Source organism: Macrotis lagotis, chromosome 1 (genome assembly GCF_037893015.1).
Source record: "Macrotis lagotis isolate mMagLag1 chromosome 1, bilby.v1.9.chrom.fasta, whole genome shotgun sequence".
NCBI classification, from domain to species: domain Eukaryota; kingdom Metazoa; phylum Chordata; class Mammalia; order Peramelemorphia; family Peramelidae; genus Macrotis; species Macrotis lagotis.
In genome coordinates, this window is record NC_133658.1 from 839,550,971 (window position 1) to 839,568,552 (window position 17,582).

The 17,582-nt window shown below is 33.5% G+C and overlaps 1 pseudogene; it reads left to right on the forward strand.

The window, feature by feature from the left end:
- Positions 1-2,460: 2,460 nt before the first annotated feature.
- LOC141489199 (olfactory receptor OR51C1-like) lies at positions 2,461-3,426 on the forward strand (annotated as a pseudogene).
- The last annotated feature ends 14,156 nt before the right edge of the window (positions 3,427-17,582 follow it).

Sequence of the window (17,582 nt, forward strand, 5' to 3'; positions counted from 1 at the left end):
TCTGATAGATTCCTGAATCTCCAGAGTTGATAATGTCAGCAGTAGAAAAATCAAAATATTGTGGGATCAAATAGTGAAAGTTTTGACTTTATTCAGGATGGCAGCAATTTCCTTTACCTGACTTAATTTAATCTGAGACTGTGACATACTGTTAGTATTCAATAAGTCAAGACTTCCATGGGACTTAATTTAATTGAACTTTTTTTACTTTTTTTTTCTTTCATGCGCCACAAATCATCTTGTAGAATGCACTTAATCTCTTCAAACCTGTACTTTTCAGGAAGATGAAGGGCTTGAACTTCATTTTGTGAGATAGTATTAAGCTTACTTATAGATCTATTTACTTGCTTGTAAAATATACTTTATCCCTTCCTTCTTTCCCTTCTTCCCTCAGATATTCCTTTATTCCCCCTTTCTCTCCTTCTTCCTTCTTTTCCACTCTTCCTCCTTTCCTTCTGTCTTTCTTTTTTCTTCCTTTTTTCCTTCCTTTCTTTTCTTCCCTTCCTCCCTCCCTCCCTCCTTCCTTCCCTCCCTTTTTCCTTCCTTCCTTCCTTTCTTTCTTTCTTTTATTCCTCTCTTCCTTCCTCTCTTTCTTCTTCCCTCCTCTCCTTTCACAGGGAATATGATAAGCAGAATAGTCAGTTAATTTATAGTAATCTGACTATCTGGTTTTCAGCTGTTACATTTGTGTGTAGTCCTTATTTTCTTTATATTCACTCTTTTCCTAAATATCATTTTTTAAAAATACATATGTAATTTCCTTAATTTTATTATTAGTTCTGATTATTGGGTTGCTAGTTGTCATTTTTCATGTTTATCATGAGATAAACCTCTCTCTTTCAAACCCCCCACATGTTTTCTACCTTTTAATTTTCTGCTTTTGAACTTTTGAGATTTTGGTAATTTTGAAGAAAGGTAATTAAATTTGATATACAATAAAAGTAAAATTAACCCCGAACAAGGACCTGCATTGATTTTTATTATTGAAGTTTGAGAGTCATAATGAGCATGTTTATTACATTTTGTTTGTTTTTTTATCATTCACTTTTGAGGCCTAGAGATTTTTGTATTCTATTTTTTTCTTTCCATTTATGTTCAGGATACTAAATATTTGGGGATCTGACATCTGAGTAAGACACATATTACTATAAGTGTGATATCTAAACGTTGAAAGAAAATAACAGGATAGTTATTCATTAAACTTCTGATCAAGTTTAAAGTATAATATTTCATTATTATTGCCATTTTTATTATTTCTCTGGATTATCATCTACTGAGCTATAACTTCAACTGACTGAAAGTCAGTCTAGAAGTTCATGTTGGGCACATCATTGTTTGATTCTTTTTTTAACTTTTAACTGAAAATAATTCAGTTATTACTGAATGATTATTACTCAATCCCACAAATCATTTTTTTGTCATCTGATATAATTTTAGATATCTGAACACTAATTTTGAGACTCTATTTTCTCATTCTTAGATTGCAAAACCTATTCATTCACAATTATTTATTATATATTATAACTTCTTAACCTCAGGCAATTCTGGCTACCCTCCTCCATAAATTATCTAATCTGATGATTTCCCTTATAAAAGTGCTTCCCAAAGTCAGATACAATATTAAATTATTACATAAAATAAAATTAAGAATAACAGAAAGGCATTGTGTTTTAATGGATAGAAATTTGCCCTTTGAATCAGGAAGACCTGGTTCTAGTCCTGTCTTGGATACAAGTTGGCTTAGAGAGTGTCACTAGATCTTTCAATGCCCCAGACAATGCATAAATATATATATATATACGTTAGCAAATAAGTGGTTCACTGAATTTCCACATTTGGGGTGGTCTATAAGGAAATCATAAGTTTAGAAAAAAAAGAATAGTAATCCATGTCTAGTATTTTAGAACATGAATAACAACAATAATTTTTAGGGAGCCATCACAAAAAGGAACGTAAAATGTAATTATGGGATAGAAGTCCTCCTGGCTAATTACTTATGCTGCATCTTATACTTCCTTCTGGAATTAAGTAGAATAAATATTTCTCTGTGATGAAATATAAGCCCTTAAATGTCTGAAAATAGCTAGTTCATCTCACCCCTTCAAATATTTTATTTCTCATCTTAAAATTCTTTTAGTTTTTTTTTAACTCTCCTGTATATGACCTAATCTCCAGAATGTTCAATCATTTCCATTTTCTGCATCTTTTTTTCATGAAAATTACCACTAAAACCATAACAGATGTATCTAATATACATTATTATTATTAATTAATAAACTTATCTTCTATTCCTACTAACTATCAATAGTATTGGTGTATAAGATGAAACTCAATATCAAGGAAAAGAAAGAAATTTTTGGCTTAGTATTGTCATTAATGTGATCATCAATTTTTGCCATCAGTATCCCTATACTTCTATGCTCCTCTTTCCTATTGCAGGTTGAGAACTTTTCAATTTGAATGATCACTCCTTAGCTCATCATGCCACTTTCACCAAATACCACAATCATATCCATAACATTTATACTAGCAGGTATTCCAGGCCTAGAAACTGTTCATATCTGGTTCTTTATTACATTTTGCTTCCTATATGGCATTGCTATCTGTGGGAATAGCATGATCCTATTCATCATCATCACCAATCAAAGCCTTCATGAGCCCATGTACTATTTGCTTTCCATGCTGTCGACCACTGACATGTGCCTGTCCCTCTCCACTATGCCCACTACTCTGGGTGTCCTCTGTCATAATATTCTAGAAATTGGTTGGAAGGCTTGCAATAGTCAAATGTTCTTCATACATTTCCTAACAGCCATTGAATCTTCAGTACTCTTGGCCATGGCCTTTGACCGCTACATTGCTATCTGTAACCCACTGAGGTATGACACCATCTTAACTCCAAATAAAATCTTTCAGATTGGACTGATGATTGTTGGAAGAGGGACCATGTTCATGATTCCTGTCCTTCTGCTTCTAAATCGTTTGTCATTCTGTAGAGATAACATTCTTTCTCACTCTTACTGCTACCACCCTGATGTAATCAAATGTTCCTGTTCTGATATCAGGGTCAATAGCATCTATGGACTTTTGGGAGTCCTTTTCACATTTTGTTTGGATGCTCCTTTGATTGGTCTCTCCTATGCACTTATCATTCATTCTGTGTTCAACATTGTTTCCCCAAAGGAGCGGTATAAGACTTTTAACACATGCATGGCTCATATTGGTGCTGTGGCTATCTTCTATATTCCCCTCATTGGACTGTCTGCTGTTCATAGGTGGGGAAAGGAGGCACCCCCATTTGTTTACACCATCATGTCTGATGCCTTTCTCCTTCTTCCCCCTGTACTTAACCCAGTCATCTACAGTGTGAAAACCAAGCAGATCCAGAGGGCCATCATCAAAGTTCTTCTGAAAAAAGGCTACTGAAGAAGAAAAAAACACAAATGAGCTCATATGAGGAAAAAAGGATTAATGTCAGTTATAGAGGGCAGAGACCAATCTCTTTCTACAGCAGAATCACTTAAAAATTCTCTACTTCCAAAAGCCAGTATTTGACTTGTTTGTGTAGCAAGGAAGATACTAGCCCAGGACAAACTAGCATGGTATGCTATAATTAGAGAGGATAGTATGCTCTATGAGCAGGGCATAACTGAAGCAATTCAAAGGAAACACGGCATAAGTAAGTTTAGAGTAACCACTCCATCTGTTCATATGGACTATTTGTACCCAACCTGTAGTAGAGTATTCTGAGCTCATATTGGTCTGACCATTCACTGTTGGACATACTGCAACTCCTCTCCAACTTAATGATCTCATATTTGTCTTCTTCAATAATGGAGGACAAGAACACTTCTGTTCTCTAGAGGTTTTGGTGGAAAAGAGTCCCTGCTTAGTAGAAAAAGGGGGTGATAATCAAACATGGATTTAAAAGTTTAACTCTTTCCAAATATTTGACAAATCTGGTTCTGACAAGGGAAATATATGAATTTAGTTAATGGGTGATTCATTCAGAAAACATAAATTTAATAAGCATTAATTTGGAGACTAATGTGTGCAACAATAAAAATCAAATGCTTGGCATCCCTAAAGGAGTGATTGTTGATCTTATGTAATCTATCCACCTTAGGCCACTTGAGAGTTTCAACATGCCAGTGTAATGAAGGATGTTAGCTACTTCATATATATATACATATATATGTGTATATATATATATATATATTTATTTATTTATTTATATGAAGAGGTCAGTATTAATGAAACAGCTCTCTGCTATACTGAAAGTTTATTTGCAAAATGAAGTGAATAGAAACTAATGAACAATGTACACAATAACAGCAATATTATAAAGATGATCATCTGTGAAATGCAGTAATTCTGACAAATACAATGATCCATCACATTTCTAAAGGACTTCTGATAAAAAAGGATTCACCTCCAGTGATAGAACTGATAGAGTACAGATTGAAGAATATTCTTTTGCGTTTATTTTTCTTGACCCTTCATTTTTGGAATATGACTTATGTGGAAAAAACTTTGTAGGACTTCATATATATAAAAATGGGTATCACATTTCTTATCTTCTCAATGGATATGATGGGTGATGGAGGGAGATAATTTGAAACTGTAAATATGATTAAAAAATAAATAATAAGAAAGATGATATTAATACAATTAGAGTTTTGAAGGGCCAGTTGTGGTGGATCTATGGAGAATGAGGAAAAGATCATTTAGAAAAAGAAACACTGGGGGCAGCTAGGTGGCACAATGGATAGAAAGCTGGCCTTCAAGTCAGGAGGACATAAGTTCAAATACAGCCTCAGACACTTAATAATTACTTAGCTGTGTGACCTTGGGCAAGTCACTTAACCCCATTGCCTTGCAAAAATTAAAAATTAATTTTTTAAAAAGAAAAAGAAACATTTAACATCGTTTTATAGAGACAATGATAGGATAGAAAGGGCTTTGAGTCTTGCATGAAAGAACAGAAAAGAATAGATGTCCTTGATTGGATCAGGGATAGTCACAAAACTTACCCTTTAAAGGTAGAAGCAAGACTGAGTTCTAAATGTTCTGCTGCCAATATTCCTTCATTTCAATCATCTCCATGTGTAAAATATTTACCTTATAATATGTTTTGTGTATAAAGGAGGAAGATGAGTTAAAAAAATCTCTAAAAGTTATTAGTTTAGAACTATTTTTTCCTTTTAGCATCTTGTGATAATTATGAATTATTGAAATATATTGATTGATATTAGTGTGCAAGATTCAGATATTGGAAGAAGTAGGGTAGGTGGTCACAAGGATCAAAACTATACAAGCAATGACAGTCTGTATATTTCAACTGTTTTGACTTTTTCTGACATTGTTAAATCTGTAATTAATCCTGTTTTTTTATTGAATGAAGTCCTAGCTGGTTAACCATTTCTGGGATGTCCATTGATAGATTAGGACTCTCATCTAATTTCTGAATTTAAATTAGAAAGACCTCCAATGCAAATCTGGTAATGAAAATGTACCCAGGGAATTTCCCTATCACATATTGAACTGATTGGGAATGTCTCCTCCCTTCCAGAAAAGGACAAATGTTAAAAACTATCTTAACATGTAGGAGGAAAAATAAAAGCAAAGCCCCCAAAACCCCTTTTATGTTTTGTTCTTATTGAAGGCTTTCTTCCCCTAAGTCCTAGTTCTTTCACAGAATGATTAATATGATAATATGTTATCTATGATTGTACATGTTTTTCTCATACCTGATTGTTCATTACTATGAGAAGAGGGGAAGGAAGACATGGTGGTAAAAAAACAAATGTGAGTCTCAAAAGCTTTCAAAAGGATTAAAAAGTTGAAAACTATCTTTCTATGTTATTGGAAGAAATAAACAAGTGCAGAAAAAGGGAATGTCTCTTCCCATATATGACATTAATTTCTTGTTCTGAATTAAGCCTGATTTTAAAGTATAAGATTTACTTAGTCTGTACTTCTAATAAAGATTTTGCCACAGTACCTGTCTCTTATGTGACCAATGTGTAGCAAAATAGTGTGTGCTTTTGTTTTTGCCTGTTTTCTGTAATAAAGTTCATGTTCATATTAGTTCCTTAAGTATCGGTTACCAATAATTAATTCCTTGTCTTTGTTCTAAATTGAACCAAGAGGTCAAATAGGGCACACCGTTCCTTGCTTTTCTTCATCATTTACTAACTTCCATTATGTGAATGATAAAGCTGAACAAGTAAGAAATCATTGGTAATTTTTGAGTTTATAAATAAACTATGTGTTGGAAAAGCCTTTTGTAGCTTCTTATTCCTTACTATGCCCGCGAAATAATCCTCTATACTATCTGCCCAATATACAGATCAATTTTGTCTGGAAAAGCTGTAATGAGGGAAAAGGGAAATGAGCATTTATAGACTACCTACTATGCTTCAAACACTATGATAACCTCTTTATAATTATTTTCTCCTTTGACCCAAACAACTTCCCCCATTTTGCAATTGAGAAAACTGAGACACAGGTTCAGTGACTTCCCCAAGTTCACACAAGTATTATATGAAAATGGATATATACTCAGATCTTCTTGACTTCAAACTTGATGCTCTATACATTGAGTTACATAATTGCTTCTTACACTCAAGTCAAGAGGAAACAAAGACAGTTCCATTTTAGCCAAATTGCAAAAAGAAGACGCAGAAGAAAAAAATCAAGAATAAAATAGAAAAAAGTTATGCTTCAATCTGTATGCAGATTACATTAGTACTTTCTGGAGGCAGATAGCATTTTGCATTATTATAAGTCCTTTTAGATCATTGTTTTGCAGAGAATAGCTAGATCATTCACTTTTGATCATTAAATGTTGTAACTGTATATGACACTCTCCTGGATCTGCTCACTTTACTTTGTTTCAGTTCAAGTTTCTTTAAAACCATTCTCTGTGTCATTTCTTATAGAAGAATAGTTGTCTTTCTTGAAAATTCTCTGCCATGGGATTCTCTCAAAGAAAATGACTAGAGAGTTTGATATTGATTATATAAGTAGCCCAATAATTAAACTGGGATACTCACATTGGCACAGTCTAGAACAGTAAACAAGGACTATTGTATCCCTGAAAAAAAATGACCCCCCAAAAACCTTGGTGCTAATAATAGAAACCAGACAAATGAAGGAATACTTATAGGATAAATTAGTGTAGATTAACTGATATTTTTGGTTTAATCTGCTCAGCACTGGACTCTGGTCCCAGCACCTGGGTGCCATATTAGTGCTAATTAGGCTAGAGTTCTGGACTTACAAATTTATAGATTAACATCTACAGTCAGGCCCAGGTCATGCTCTGATAAGTAGGTGTTTGGGGGGCTTAATTTAATCTTTATTTACATTATTCATGTAAATAAAAGTCATTATTCATTTTTGCCACCATGACTTTCACTGATAGAGACTTTTGCTAGGAAACCAGAATTATTTATGGATTTTTCTGTTTAAGGAATCTATATGGTGGCTTTCACCAATAGTGGCCCCACAATAGTTTAGCATCACAATCATATACCACGGTCTTATTGAGTCATTCCTCAATTGATTAGTATCCCCTCAATTTTCAGTTCTTTATTCTATGAAAAAGAGCTACTATAAATAACTTTTCATATATAAATATATTCCCTTTTTAATCTCTAATGATTATGGACTAAGTAGTGGTATTACTGGGTCAAACAGTTTTAAAGCCTTTTGGTCAATGTTTTCTTTTTCATATTTTTCTTCCTTTGTTTTCATTTATTTCTTAACCTTATTTTCTTTAATTGTTCATTTGATTTTTTATTATTTTAACTAAATCTTATGCTTATGTTATTTTAATTTTTATTTATTTTTTTAATTTTCATTGCATAAAACAAGTATTTTCTTTTTTAGGTTTTTTCATGGTAATGGGGTTAAGTGGCTTGCCCAAGGCCACACATCTAGGTAATTATTAAATATCTGAGACTAGATTTGAAGGCAGGTATTCCTGACTCCAAGGCCGGTGCTTTATCCACTGTACCACCTAGCTGCCCCCTTGGTCAGTCTTTTAAAATACTCTCCAGACTGATTTCACAACTCCTTCAACAGTATATTGGTGTCCCAGTTTTCTAATAACCCCCCTCCCACATTTGTGATTTTTCTTGCCATATTAACCAATCTGATGTTTATTTTAATTTGCATTTCTCTAGTTGTTGATTTAGCATTTCTTTATATGACTATAGAAAGCTTTTGTATTTTTTTTCTCTGAAAATTCCTGTTGATATCACTTCACCATTTATCAATTGGGGAATGATTCATATCCTTATAAATTTGACTCAATTCTTTGTATATTATAGACATGAAGCCTTAATCAGAAAAACATGCTGTTCCAACCAGTTACACTTGTCTTCTGTTTTCCTTCTAATCTCGATTGCATTGGTTTGTGTAAAAGCTTTTTCATTTGATGCAAGCATATCCTATAATGCTCTCTATCTCATTTGATCATAAGGTTTTCTGACAGTTCAAATGTTCCATGTTCGCCTAAGGTGCTCATGACATCATATTTTGTGTTAAAATAATGTATCATTTTTCACCTTATCTTCGATTTGAGATGTTGGTTTAAACAACTGAGGATAATTTTAAAGACAGCTTTCAGGCCCAGATATTGATCTGGATTTTACTTTTTGGGAAATAGTATCAGTGACAATTATGAAGTATTGAAGATGATCAAAAATGATCAATAATGAAACCTGAAGAAACAAAGAGGATAAGAATATGGAGACAGACATGATAGAACAAATTAAGAAAAGATAAATATAATAGAGATTTAAGTAAGTGGATAGAATTGTGGGTGGGGTAAATTGGTGAAATAGATATGATGGGGTTTTTTTGACTAAAGGAGAGATGTGTGTCCTCTGCCCCTCCCAGGCTGTGATTATGGAATGTTGAAACAAAAGAAGTGATAATCAGTTTAATTATTTTAAATAATGTTTTCATGTGACTCTTAGATTTGAGGCTTAAATACTGTTAGTGCTTTGTCTGGGATCCTATTCTCTTTTCATCCTTTATTGCATAGTATGGACTTTAAAATTAATTACTACATCTCTCACATTTGTATCACTGTTCCTTGATGCAGATTGTAAAAATCTTTTTAATCCAGCCTGAGTGTCTAAAACCCCATGAAATTTTTATTTATTTATTTATTTGTTTGTTTGTTTGTTTGTTTGTTTATTTAGTTTCTGATTATATGTAAAGGTATTTTTCCTTTTTTTATTAATAAAAGATTTTATTTATTTTGATTTTTACAATTTTCCCCCAACCTCACTTCCCTCCCCCCCACAGAAAGCAATTTCTCAGTCTTTACATTGTTTCCATATTGTATATTGATCCAAATTGAGTGTGATGAGAGAGAAATCATATCCTTAAAGAAGAAACATAAAGTATAAGAGATATCAAGATCAGACAATAAGATAGCAGTTTTTTCCCCTAAATTAAAGGGAATAGTAGCAGTTTTTCCCTAAATTAAAGGGAATAGTCCTTGAACTTTGTTCAAATTCCACAGTTCTTTATCTGGATACAGATGGTATTCTCCATTGCAGACAGCCCCAAATTGTCCCTGATTATTGCCCTGATGAAATAAGCATGTCCATCAAAGTTAATCATCACCCTCACCTTTCTGTTAGGGTGTACAATATTTTTCTGGTTCTGCTTATCCTGCTCAGCATCAGTTCATGCAAATCCCTCCAGGCTTCCCTGAATTTCCATCTCTCCTAGTTTCTAATAGAACAATACTGTTCCATGACATACATATACCACAGTTTGCTAAGCCATTCCCCAAATGAAGGACATTTACATAATTTCCAATTCTTTGCCACAACAAACAGGGCTGCTATGAAGATTTTTGTACAAGTGATGTTTTTACCCTTTTTCATCATCTCTTCAGGGTATAGACCCAGTAGTGGTATTGCTGGATCAAAGGGTATACACATTTTTGTTGCCCTTTGGGCGTAGTTCCAAATAGCTCTCCATAAAGGTTGGATGAATTCACAGCTCCACCAACAATGTAATAGGGTGACTGGGATGTTTTTCTACATTCATCCTTTTGCAAGTCTTTGAGTTTCACATTTTTCTACCACCCTTCTATCCTTCTCTCCTCCCTATGGCAGTGAATTATTTTATATAGGCTGTATAGGTTGTATAAAAATAGGAATTCAATACTTTCATATACCACAGCTTATTCAGCCTTTCCTTAATAAATGGGCTTCCCCATAATTTCTAATCCTTTGTCATCCCAAAAAGGACTGATTATATATACATACATACATATATATATATATATATATATATATATATATATATATATATATATATATATATAGGTCATTTTCCTTTTTTATGATTTCTTCTTTGGGATATAGACCTAGTAATGGTAACACTAGATAAAACATATCTCTCTATGCTATCTTTGCCCTATTTGTACTTTTCTTTCTCCTTTCCCCTTATTCCTCCTTACCAATGTTTTGTTTTTGATTGTTGTCTGCCCACCCTATCTTTTCCCCTGTTGCCACCTACTTCTCAGTAGAGTAGGCTAAATTTCTAAACCCTATTGTGAATGCATATCATTCTGTCTTTGAGTCATTGTGTTGAGAGTAAGAGTTCCTCAGTGTTTATACCCTTCCTACTGTCACTGTACTTTAATATGTGCTTTGTGCCTTTTCATGTGGTATTAATCATCCTCTAATAACTCAGCCTTCCCCTCCCAGTATGATTCTATTTTCATTTCTTAATTGTTTTATACATGTCTTGTACTCATGCCCTTTATCAAAGTGTGCTCCTTACACTGTCCTGATAGTGTAATTCTCAAGAACCATAAACATAATCACATTACAATCAATTTTATATTCACACCCTCTGTTTAAGTACCCTCCCTCCAGCTATCCCATTAGAAATGTCTCATGAGTTAAAGCAAGTCATCATGATCAATGTATACCTTATTCTTTAATTATGTTACTTTCAATTTTCCTAAGAGAAATACAATTCTCAAAAATAACAGATATTGTCCTCCCATTTAGTCTTATTGACTAATATTTTTCCCTTAGTCTTACTAACATTTTTTTCTTTATTTTACTTTTTACATATTTTTGAGTCCTGTATTTGAAGATCAATTTTTTTTTCAGTTCTGGTTTTTTAATCAGGCAAGTTCAAAGAGCCTTTAATGCATTAAAAATCCATCTTTTCCCTTAAAATAATATGCTGAATTTTGTGGGGTAGTTGATTCTTGATCAAAATCCAAGTCCATTTGCCTTCCATAATATTATATTCTCCGTCCTCTAATTTTTTGTGTTGTTTCCTTTCTGAGCGCCATTTCCAATGAGAATGAAGGCTCCATCATCCCCTTCACCTTCTCCCCTTCAATCACATTGCAAAAGATAGTTCTTGACTCTTTTATATGAAAAATCTTAGTCTATTCTACCTCTCCTTTCCTTTATCCCAGTACATTTCCTTTTCACCCAGTGACTCCATTTCTCTCAATATAAAATACCTTCAAATCTGGCTCTCTTCTGTGTCTTGACTAAAAAATCTCCTAACTGCTCTAATAAATGAGAATGTTAATTAATATTATTATAATTATAATTAAGTATTATCTGTATCATCTTTGCATGCAGGAATACACTCAGTTCATCATCATTAAATCCCTCATTTACCCTTACCATCCACTCTCTTTGCTTCACCTGTGTCCTATAGTTGAAGATCAACCTTTCTCTTCAGCTTTGGTCATTTCAACAGGAACATTTGAGATTCCCCTGTTTCATTGAAAGTCTATATTTTCTCCTGGAAGAGGATGTTCAGTTTTGCTGGGTAGTTGATTCTCAGTTGTATTCCAAACTCTCTTGCCTTTTGTAATATTATATTCCAAAATCCTTAATGACTTTAATGTGGATGTTGTTAATTCCTGGGTAATCCTTACTGCAGCAACATAATATATGATTCTTTTGTTCTGGCTGCTTGTAATATTTTCTTTTGACATGGGAATTCTGGAACTTGGCTCTAATATTCATTGGGGGGTATATATTTTTTGGATCTCTTTCAGTAGGAGACTGGTGGATTCTCTCAATTTCTATTCTGCTGTCTGCTTCTAGAATATCAGGACAATTTTCCTGTGGAATTTCTTTAAAAATGAGGTCAAGACTCATTTCCTGATTACTACTTTTGGTCTACTTTCAAGTAGCACAATAATTTTTAAATGGTTTCTTCTGGATCTCTTTTGTAGAGCCAATGTTTTTCAATGATATATCTCACATTTTCTTCTAGTTTTTCATTCCTTTGATATTGTTTTATTGTGTCTTAATTCCTCAGAAAGTCATCAACTTCCTTTAGTTCCATTCTACATTTGTAGGTTTTGTTTTCTTCAGAGAGTTTTCTTATCTCCTTTTCCTTCTGGCCAGTTCTGGTTTTTAAGGTATTTTTCTCCCCTCAACTTTTGTTTTTGTTTTTGTTTTTTTTTCCTTTGGTTTTTGCAAGGTAAATGGGATTATAAGTGGCTTGCCCAAGGCAACACAGCTAGGTAATTATTAAGTGTCTGAGATTGGATTTGAACCCAGGTACTCCTGACTCCAAGGCCAGTGCTTTATCCACCACGACACCTAGCTGCCCCCCCATCAACTTTTAGAACGTTTTTCCCATTTGACCTAAACTAGTTTTTAGTGTGTCATTTTCTTCAGCAGTTTTTCTTTGGATTTCTTTGACTAAGCTGTTGACTTGGTTTTCATGTTTTTCCTCTATCTTCTTCATTTCTCTTCCCACTTTTTCCTCTACCTCTTTACTTGATTTTCAAAATCTTTTTTAAGCTCTGAAATAATTTGAAACCAACTTCTATATTTCTTGGAGGATTTAGATGCAGAAGCTGGAACTTTCTCATCTTCTGATTGTGTGTTTTGGTCCTCCATGTAACCAAAGTAATTGTCCTTGGTCAGGTCCATTTTTTTCCTATTTACTCATTTCCCCATCCTGTGCCTGGTTTGGGGTGCTTCCTGAGCTTTTGAATATTATTGGGATACCCCTGTAAGGACCTCAGTTTATTCAAGGCCTTATGTGAGGCTCTGACCACTTTCCTGCTTGTGCTCTGATCAAGCTCTGACCACTTTCCTTCTTGTGCTCTGGTCAAGGGATGGCAATAGGGGGCCCCCAGCTACAACCAGATTCTGATTATGGACAAAGCACAAGAGTTCTTTCCCAGAGCCAGAAGAGAGACCTTGACACTCTCTCCTCATTTGCTTACCTTCTGTGGGCTGAGTACTCTGGTTTCAGCTGCTGGGCAGCTCTGTGTGCCTTCTTTCTGTTTCTAGGCTGCTCTGGGGCCACAGCTATGTTGGTGGTCTTGGCTGTGCTGAGGACCACACTGATTCCCACTCACTCTGGCAGAGGTGTTCCTGCTGGTCTTCCAAGTTCTACTTTGAATTCCTTGGGCTGCCAGGTCAGGAAACTGCTTCTGCTGCTGGGATCCAGTGTTCCCTGTGATCCAGGTGTCTAGGTGCCCAGTAGGCTCTTTCCAGAAGACTGGAGCTCCTTCTCTCTGGGGACCCCTCTGGAATAGAGTTTTCCCATGATTTTCCAGGTTACCTTGGGCTGGATAATTACCTCACTGGATCTTTCTGTGGGTTCTGTTTCTTGAAAATTTAGTTAGAACCATAATTTTAAGGCTTTTGGAATATTTTTGAAAGAGCTCCTTGGAAAAGTTGTTATCATACTACCATCTTGGTTCTTCCCCCCTCTAATTCCTTAATATCAAGACTGAGAAATCCTATGTCATCCTGACTGTGGATCCCTCGTTTTAAATTATTTAGTTTTGATTGCTTGCAATATTTTCTACTTTAGTTGAGATTTCTGAAATTTGGCTACAATATGACTTGGAGTTTATATTTTGCGATCTCTTTGCAGGGATGATCAATAAATTCTTTCAAGGATTATTTTATCTTCTTGTTGTAGGATATTATATTAGTTTTACATCTAGTCTTTTTTTTTTACAATCATGGCCTTCAGGTAGACTATTATCTCCCTCTGAATCTTTTCTCAGGTTGCTCAATTTTCCTAGGAGATATTTTGGATTTTTGTCTATTTTTTTGGCTTTTTGGTATGGTTTGGTGGAATTATGATGTTTCATAGAGTCATTAAGTTCCATTTGTCCAATTTTAATTTTTAGAATTTTATTTCTTCAGTTAGCTTATATATTTCTTTTTCCATTTGGTTAATTTTACTTTAAGATGAGTTGTTTTCCTTATCAGTTGGTTAATTTTACTTTTTGATGAATCATACTCCTTTTTCTTGCTGGTCATTTTTACTTTTTTCCATTTTGTTAATTTTACTGTTAAAGGCACTTTTTTCTTCAACCAATTTTTCTTAATTTTGCAAGACTTTCTTTTTTTTCTCCAGTTTTCTTCTTCCTCTCTTGATTGATATTTAAAATTCCTTTTGAACCTTTTCAAGAGGTCTTTTTAGATTTTAGACCAATTCAAAAGTCCCTTTGAGGTTTCAGTGTGAGTATTTTGTCACTGCTTTCCTTTTCTGACATGGAATATCTATCATCCATATCGGAGGAATAGCTTTGTATGGTTTGTGGGTTTTTTGGTCCATTTTGATAGTTAAACTTTGCTCCTGGGGCAAAAGGAGCACAGTGCCAAGTAGTTTATTCAAGGCCAGGAGTCTAATCACTGGCTTACCACTTGCCTAAAGAGATATCTATGGTACTTTAGATACTGGTGGCTTGTTCCCTGCATTAGGGTAGCCTAACCTAGTCCCTTCTGTTGCTCCAGTGTTCCTGAGGCTCAAACTTTGTTATACAAGCTTGAATTAGTACTCTTACTGCTGGCCTGCTTCACTCTTGTCTTATTGAGATGATATCTAAGTTGCACCAAGGCTAAGAGCTTCCCCCTGACTTTTCAACTCTCCCACCCATGCTGAACTATGTTTCTCTTTTACTACCCATGTGATACAGACATTTACTGAATTTTCTCCAAAATATCTTGAGTAGAGAATTTGTTTCTCTCTGTTTTAGTGTGTATGTGTATGTGTGTGTTCTGTCACCCTTAAGATTATTTTAATTACATTTCTCTAATTAATAGTGATTTAGAGCATTTGTTCCCATGATTATTGATTGTTTTTATTTTATCATTTGAAAACTGTCTGTTCATATCCTTTGTCCATTTCTCAATTGGAAATGATTTGTATTCTCATAAATTTGACTTTATTCTCTGTGTATTTTAAAAATGAAGCCTTTACCAAAAGCACTATCAGTAAAAATTCTTTTCTTAGCTTTCTGTTTTCTTCTAATCTTGGTTACATTGGTTTTGCTTTAGAAAACCTTTAAAATATAATGTAATCAATCTGTTTTGCAGTTCAAAATGTTCTCTATTTCCAGTTTGGTCATAAATTATTAACTTCTCTATAGATCTATTCCTTACTTACCTCATTTGTTTACAATATCACACTTTAATTCTTGTACCCATTTTGCCCTTATATTGGTATAGGGAAATTTCTGCCCTACTATTTTCCACTTTTCCTAAAAAGTTTTGACAAATAGTGAGTTCTTATACCAGAAACTAGAGTTTTTCTTTTTTTATCAAATAGTAGATTGCTAGTAACTTACTATTGCTTGTTTTGTACACTCTATTTCTTAGCCAGTACCTAAAAGTATTAATGACTGATTTTTTTATAATATAGTGTGATATCTAATATAGCTAGGCCACCTTCCTTTGCATGCTTTTCATTAATTCATTTGATATTCTTACTTGTTTTTCTACCAGATAAATTTTGTCATTGTTTTCTAGTTTTATAAAATAGTTCTTTTTTTGTTAGCCTGCCAGGTACATCACTGAATGCTCAGACTAATTTAGGTAGAATTTTCTTTTCTTTTATATTAGTTTGGCTTATCCATAAAAAATTATATTTTTCCAGTTGTTTTGTTCTGATTTTATTTGTGTGAAAAGTGTTTTGTAATTGTGTACGTAAAGTTCTTGAGATTTTCTTGACTGGTAGACTCTCAAATGTTTTATATAGTCTAAAGTTATTTTAAAAGGAATTTCTCTTTCAAAATTCCACATTTCGGGGCGGCTAGGTGGTGTAGTGGATAAAGCACTGGCCTTGGATTCAGGAGTACCTGGGTTCAAATCCAGTCTCAGACATTTAATAATTACCTACCTGTGTGGCCTTGGGCAAGCCACTTAACTCCATTTGCCTTAAAAAAAAATACTCCACATTTCATCTTAGTGATCCAATAAATATGTAAATATTGCTTAAAACCTTTTTGTGGGTCATTATCATTTTGGTATATCTAAAATAAATCAAAATTATTATTTATGTATTATAAAAATTCATTAAATATTTTTGATTTCCAGGTTATTTTCTCTTACTTATCAAGATGGCAATAATATGATATCCCTTATACATAGAAAATAATGTTATACATATAATCATATTAGTACTGGGGTAAAAAAAGGTTGAAGAATAAGTGGGAAAAAAATTCTACTTCATTTGCACTCAGAGGTCATCAGTTTTATTTTAGAGGTGGATGGTGATTTTTCAACATGAATTTTTGGAATTGTATAACATGATTTTCTTGATCAGAGTGGGTATACCTTTCACAATTGATTATATTTATGATACTGTAGTTTCTAAGTATATATTTCTTCTAGTTCTCATTTTACTTTGCATCAGATCATAAAAAACATTCAAAAGTATTTCTGAAATCATTCCTTTTATCATTTCTTATAGCATATTAGTATTATTTCATATATCATAATCATATACCACACTTTGTCAGTCATTCTCCAGTGGAGAGCACACTTTTAATTTCTTTCTTTTTTGCCACCAGAAAATGAGTTGTTATGAATATTATTGTATATATAAATCCCTTTTCTCCTTCAGTGTATTATTGGACTACAAACCTGCTAGTGGTATGTCAAAAAACTTTTTATTTGACTCTCCAGGGTTTTGTAATTATATTATCATATTCTCTGCAAAGAGTAATAGTTTTGTTCCTCATGACCTAATAATACTCTTTAATTTTTGTGTCTTATTGCTATACCTAGCATTTATAGTAAAATATTGAATCATGGTGGTGAGAATAAATAGCCTTCATCTTATTGGGAAGCTTCTGGATTGTCTCCTTTGCAAACAACGTTTACTTTTGGCTTTAGAGAAATATTATTTTTCATTTATAAGAAAACTCCATTCTTTCTTTTTCTAATGTTCTAATTCTGAGTGAGTGTATTTTGTTTCAAAAGACTTTTTTCTGCATATATTCAGATAGTCATATGATTTTTTTTGTTTTGTTGTTTCTATTATCAGTATACTCAACTTAGAATTTTCTTAATATAGAAAAAGTTATATGTTTATGGTATGAATCCCACCTAGACATAATGTTAATGTATGATCTTTGAAAGAGGTTAAAAATGTCTATAAAAGGCAAACTGGCCCCAAGATGACAAGCCTGCTCTGAACACATGGGTAACAGAAAACTCAGTTTTTGGTATTAAAATGAGAGCAGAAACTGATAAACTAGGAAGCATCCTAAATCTACTCAGCAATCATATGTCATGTGCCAT